General features: G+C 40.2%; 1 protein-coding gene across 3 annotated transcripts in view; it reads right to left on the minus strand.

The window, feature by feature from the left end:
- The window catches only part of dclk1a (doublecortin-like kinase 1a), a 228305-nt gene that overhangs the window by 54921 nt on the left and 166805 nt on the right, over positions 1-6579 (minus strand). The window lies entirely within an intron of this gene.

The raw sequence follows: 6579 nt of genomic DNA on the forward strand, positions 1-6579 counted from the left end.
CGAGAGAGACAAAGACAGAGACAAAGAGAGAGACAAAGAGAGAGACAAAGACAGAGACAAAGAGAGAGACAAAGACAGAGACAAAGAGAGAGACAAAGAGAGAGACAAAGACAGAGACAAAGAGAGACAAAGACAGAGACAAAGAGAGAGACAAAGAGAGAGACAACGAGAGAGACAAAGACAGAGACAAAGAGAGAGACAAAGACAGAGACAAAGAGAGAGACAAAGAGAGAGACAACGAGAGAGACAAAGACAGAGACAAAGAGAGAGACAAATAGAGAGACAAAGACAGAGACAAAGAGAGAGACAAAGAGAGAGACAACGAGAGAGACAAAGAGAGAGACAAAGACAGAGACAAAGACAGAGACAAAGCGAGACACAAAGACACAGAGAGAGAAATGGAAAGTACTTGAACAAGAGAAGGGTGTAAAAGAGAGAGGATGGAGTGAGAGAAGTGGGTAGCAGGAACGAATAGAGAGAAAGAAGAGAGGAGAGGGACAGAAATCAAGTTAGTGGGTGAATTAATAGTTTAAAAAAGCAGCAGTATTTTCTCCTTTATTTGTGTCTGTCTCTGAACAACTTACTCACTCTCCCTTCATATCCACAGAAATGAGATGTGTCTGTCTCTGAACTTACTCTCCCTTCATATCCACAGAAATGAGATGTGTCTGTCTCTGAACTTACTCACTCTCCCTTCATATCCACAGAAATGAGATGTGTCTTTCTCTGAACTTACTCACTCTCCCTTCATATCCACAGAAATTAGATGCGTCTGTCTCTGAACAACTTACTCCCTCTCCCTTCATATCCACAGAAATTAGATGTGTCTGTCTCTGAACTTACTCACTCTCCCTTCATATCCACAGAAATGAGATGTGTCTGTCTCTGAACTTACTCCCTCTCCCTTCATATCCACAGAAATGAGATGTGTCTGTCTCTGAACTTACTCACTCTCCCTTCATATCCACAGAAATGAGATGTGTCTGTCTCTGAACTTACTCACTCTCCCTTCATATCCACAGAAATGAGATGTGTCTGTCTCTGAACGTACTCACTCTCCCTTCATATCCACAGAAATGAGATGTGTCTGTCTCTGAACTTACTCTCCCTTCATATCCACAGAAATTAGATGTGTCTGTCTCTGAACTTACTCACTCTCCCTTCATATCCACAGAAAGGAGAAGAGGAGGATAAGAGGAGGAGAAGAGGTGGTGGACAAAAGGAGGAGGAGGAATAGAAAGGGAGGAGGAGGAATAGAAAGGGAGGAGGAGGAATAGAAAGGGAGGAGGAGGAATAGAAACCCACAAAACTGATCCTTCATTCAGTCCAAAATAAACCCATCTTGTGTCAATACAACTTGTTTTACTAGACCACCTCACACCTGCCTGCCTGGTGTCAACGAATAGGAAGTTCACAACGGTGGCGTGATATAACTGGCGCTGTAACAGTAGCAGTATCAGAGACAGCCACAGTTCCTTTCAATCTGCTGCCGTCACTTTCAAAGCAGAAGATCTGAACACTTTTACCAGACATTGGTTCACGTGATAGAAAAAGCTTTGGAGAAAAAAATGAAAACGTTTTGGCAACGTAAAAGAAAGCAGGCGTTTCTTATTGGAAAGTTGACACAAATTTCAGCCCGTTTGCCTCGGTTTTATTTAGTGAATACAACCCTGTCTCCAATGGAGGCTGGTGGGAGGAGGTATTTGAGGACGGGCTTATTGGAATGGCAGGAATGGAATAAATGGAACGGAGTTTCTGGGATTCCTGAGGAGGCATCCTATAATCTGGACGGGGCGATCAGAGAGCTCATGCAATCCGTCTCGCAACTTCCTAGAGACTGTAAACAAGGTGGCTTTCCACCGAGTGCACAGACTTGGAACTCTGGTTTTTCAATGATGTTAAAGGTAATTATGATGCAACTATGATGGTGATACGATATGGATTATAATTATCATCATGAATATTAAGGCTATACACACACTACATGTTACACACAGAGACACTCAACCATGCAAATAGTTATTATTAACATGGCCAATTATAGTCTTACTCTTATCCAGACATCGTACTAACACTCTCCCTAAATCACATCCAATATCATACACATCAACCTACTCCAATTTACTACACACATAATATCTTGTCTCAATTGTCTAACATCTGTGGCATTGGCTCACAGTCAAACAGGCAAAGGAATAAAACAAATATTGCTAGAACATATTTCTTGAATTCTAAATATCAGACATTTGAAATCTCTAATTATGACCTGTCATAGTACCGCTTATCGCAGTGACTTTACAAGCACTAATTAGGGTAAATTTAGACTGAGAACAGTATCTAGTTATAGTAAGGGGCGAAATAACAATAGCCAGTTATAATTGTAACTATTTAGCAGATTATTTTTTAAAAAGAAGATCAGTCTTTACGTGGCTAAAAGAAAATCTTTTTGAATATGAAAGTAGATGAAAAAGACATTTAGCTCATTAATCTAAATGGTCTAAATCAGGATGATCCACACTCCTTCGAAAATATTTAGACCAATTTATTGAACTTACAGGCAACAAATGAACAAATCATTATGGTAGGAGACTATAACACAGTGTTAAGTACCTCAATGGACCGTAAAGGTCATCAATCTACAAACTATCATCACCGTGCCCTTAACTGTGACATGCTTAACACCCCGGCCATCCTACAATCTAAACTTGATGCCCTCAATCTCACACAAATTATCAATGAACCCACCAGGTACAACCCCAAATCCATAAATACGGGCACCCTCATAGATATCATCCTAACCAACTTGCCCTCTAAATACACCTCTGCTGTCTTCAACCAGGATCTCAGCAATCGCTGCCTCATTGCCTGCATCCGTAATGGGTCTGCGATCAAATAGCCACCCCTCATCACTGTCAAACGCTCCCTGAAACACTTCAGCGAGCAGGCCTTTCTAATCGACCTGACCCGGGTATCCTGGAAGGATATTGACCTCATCCCGTCAGTAGAGGATGCCTGGTTATTCTTTAAAAATGCCTTCCTCTCCATCTTAAATAAGCATGCCCAATTCAATTTTTTTTAACCAGGAACAGATATAGCCCTTGGTTCTCTCCAGACCTGACTGCCCTTGAACAGCACAAAAATATCCTGTGGCGTACTGCATTAGCATTGAACAGCCCCCGTGATATGCAACATTTCAGGGAAGTTAGGAACAAATATACACAGGCAGTTAGGAAGCTAAGGCTAGCTTTTTCAAACAGAAATGTGCATCCTGAAGCACAAACCATAAAAGTTCACTGTAAAGTCCATGGAGAATAAGATCACCTCCTCCCAGCTTCCCACTGCACTGAGGCAAGGAAACACTGTTACCACCGATAAATCCACAATAATTGAGAATTTCAAAAAGCTTTTTCTATGGCTGGCCATGCATTCCACCTAGCTACTCCTACCCCGGTCAACAGCCCTGCGCCCCCCACAGCAACTCGCCCAAACCTCCCCGACTTCTCCTTCACCCAAATCCAGATAGCTGATGTTCTGAAAGAGCTGCAAAATCTGGACCCCTACAAAGCAGTCGAGCTAGACAATCTGGACACTCTCTTTCTAAAATTATCTGCCGAAATTGTCGCAACCCCTATTACTATCCTGTTCGCATAAATTGGAAAGCTTCTGCGGTCATCCCACTCTTCAAAGGGGGAGACACTCTAGACCCAAACTGCTACAGACCTATATATATTCTACCCTGCCTTTCCAAGGTCTTTGAAAGCCAAGTTAACAAACAGATTACCAACCATTTTGAATCTCACCGTACCTTTTCCACTATGCAATCTGGTTTCAGAGCTGGTCATGGGTGCACCTTATCGACGTTCAAGGTCCTAAACGATATCATAACCACCATCGATAAGAGACATTACTGTGCAGCCGTATTCATTGACCTGGCTAAGGCTTTCGACTCTGTCAATCACAACATTCTTATTGGCAGACTCAACAACCTTGGTTTCTCAAAAGACTGCCTCGCCTGGTTCACCAACTACTTCTCAGATAGAGTTCAGTATGTCAAATCGGAGGGCCTGTTGTCCGGACCTCTGGCAGTCTCTATGGGGGTTCAATTCTCGGGCCGACTCTTTTCTCTGTTTTCATAAATGATGTCTTATTGGCTACATAATTCGTATTAAATTTCCACATGGACGGGGATATTGGAAATTTAATCAAAGTTGACTGGAGGACAATTTATTTTTAACTAGCGTCACGGTCTTTGTGCAAATAAAGAAGAATGTATCCTTATCACGCTGCGCCTTGGTCTCATCGTTATGACGAACGTGACAAAACAGCAGAAATAGGAAAGTATACCAGTTTCATTTGAGGAACAGGATTTCGACAGAGATTTTTGATGTACCGATTCCATGGTACAGGGTGTATGAGTTGATATATAAAACAACGTAAGATTCAAGACTTTGTGCTTTTCAGCTAAAATTATCATATAGAAGTCTTGCCACCAACAATTTTAAGACTATTTAAAAGGACCTCTATGGACTTGGTTTCTTTCTGCCGGCCTGGTTTCCTGGGTCATGACAGAGCAAACATGGAAAACAAGGTTTGTGTTATTTTAAAACCAGTTAATTTAAGCAGTTTAGTCGTTCTCTAAAACTATCTAGAATGATCCAATCTATAGCTAGCTAACAAAACTCGACATAGCTAGATAGCTAGCTAACATTAGATAGGTTGATGCAATCATGAGGCCAGCAGCTAACATGAACCGTTTTGACTCACTGAATAAATATAAATATGTTTGGCTAAAGAATAAATGATGAAAGATAAAGAAGATGAAACTAGTAGTAGCAGCAGTAGTAGTAGTAGCAGCAGTAGTAGTAGCAGTAGTAGCAGCAGTAGTAGCAGTAGTAGTAGTAGCAGTAGTAGTAGTAGCAGCAGTAGTAGTAGTAGTAGTAGCAGCAGTAGTAGCAGTAGTAGTAGTAGCAGTAGTAGTAGTAGCAGTAGTAGTAGTAGTAGCAGTAGTAGTAGCAATAGTAGTAGTAGCAGCAGTAGTAGTAGTAGCAGCAGTAGTAGTAGCAATAGTAGTAGTAGAAGCAGCAGTACTAGTATCAGTAGTAGTAGTAGCAGAAGTCGTAGTAGTATCAGCAGTAGTAGTAGCAGCAGTAGTGGTAGTAGTAAATACAGCAGCAGTAGTAGTATTAGCAGTACTAGTAGTATTAGCAGTAGTAGCGTAGTAAATTGAAGCCAAACTCAGAATGAACTCATCACAACACAGACCTGAGTGAGAAACCAGGATCTAACTAAGACTGCTCTCTCTTATTAAAAATATTGTGAGAAAATGTGTCATTTCCTGTCTCGCTGTTTCATGTCCATGACAATCTGTCCAAGAGAGATTACAGGTGGATTCACTTGTCAGTCACAGTGGTCTCCTAGCTACCGCGTACAGAGAGCTTAATCAACAACTATGTTTGGTTGCACCAGCACCTCGTTGTTTGACTCTGCCATAGAATTAGGAATTAGAATACACATTTAATAGGATCTCTATGGACTCTGCACTTGGTTTCTTTCTGCCGGCCTGGTTTCCTGGGTCATGACAGAGCAAACATGGAAAACAAGGTTTGTGTTATTTTAAAACCAGTTAATTTAAGCAGTTTAGTCGTTCTCTAAAACTATCTAGAATGATCCAATCTATAGCTAGCGCACAAAACAACTAACGTAAGCTCGACATAACCTAGCTAGCTAGATAGCTAACATTAGATAGGTTGATGGAATGATGCAGTCAGCAGTTAACGTTAATAGTTTTGACTCACTGAATAAATATGTTTGGCTAAAGATTAAAGGATAAGGATGAAAGTAGCAGTAGCAGTAGTAATAGCAGTAGCAGCAGTAGTAGTAGAACGAATAGCAGTAGTATTATTATTAGTAGTAGAAAGAGTAGTAGTAGTAGTAATAGCAGTAGCAGTAGTAGCAGTAGTAATAGCAGTAGCAGTAGTAGTAGTATAAATAATAGTAGTATTATTAATAGTAGCAGTAGTAGTAGAAAGAATCTTAGTAATAGCAGTAGTAGCAGTAGTAGAAAGAATAGTAGTAGTAGCAGTAGTAGTAGTAGAAAGAATAGTATTATTATTATTAGTAGTAGTAGTATAAAGAATAGTAGTAATAGCAGTAGCGGTAGTAGCAGTAGTAAAAGCAGTAGCAGTAGTAGTAGCAGAAAGAATAGTAGCAGTAGTAGTAGTAGTAGTAGTAGTAAAAGAGTAATAGCAGTAGAGGTAGTAGTATTAGCAGTAGCAGTAGTAGTAGTAGAAAGAATGGTAGTATTAGTAGCAGTAGTAGTTGTAGAAAGATTAGTAGTAATAGCAGTAGCAGTAGTAGCAGTAGTAGTAGTAGTAGAAAGAATAGTAGTAGTAGTAGTAGCAGTAGTAATAGCAGTAGCAGAAGTAGAAAGAATAGTAGTATTAGTAGTAGTAGCAGAAGTAGTAGTATAAATAATAGTAGTAGCAGTAGTAGCAGTAGTAATAGCAGTAGCAGTAGTAGTATTAGTAGTAGTAACAGTAGTAGTAGCAGTAGTAGTAGCAGCAGTAATAGCAGTAGTAG

Source organism: Oncorhynchus mykiss, chromosome Y (assembly GCF_013265735.2).
Source record: "Oncorhynchus mykiss isolate Arlee chromosome Y, USDA_OmykA_1.1, whole genome shotgun sequence".
In the NCBI taxonomy this organism is placed as follows: domain Eukaryota; kingdom Metazoa; phylum Chordata; class Actinopteri; order Salmoniformes; family Salmonidae; genus Oncorhynchus; species Oncorhynchus mykiss.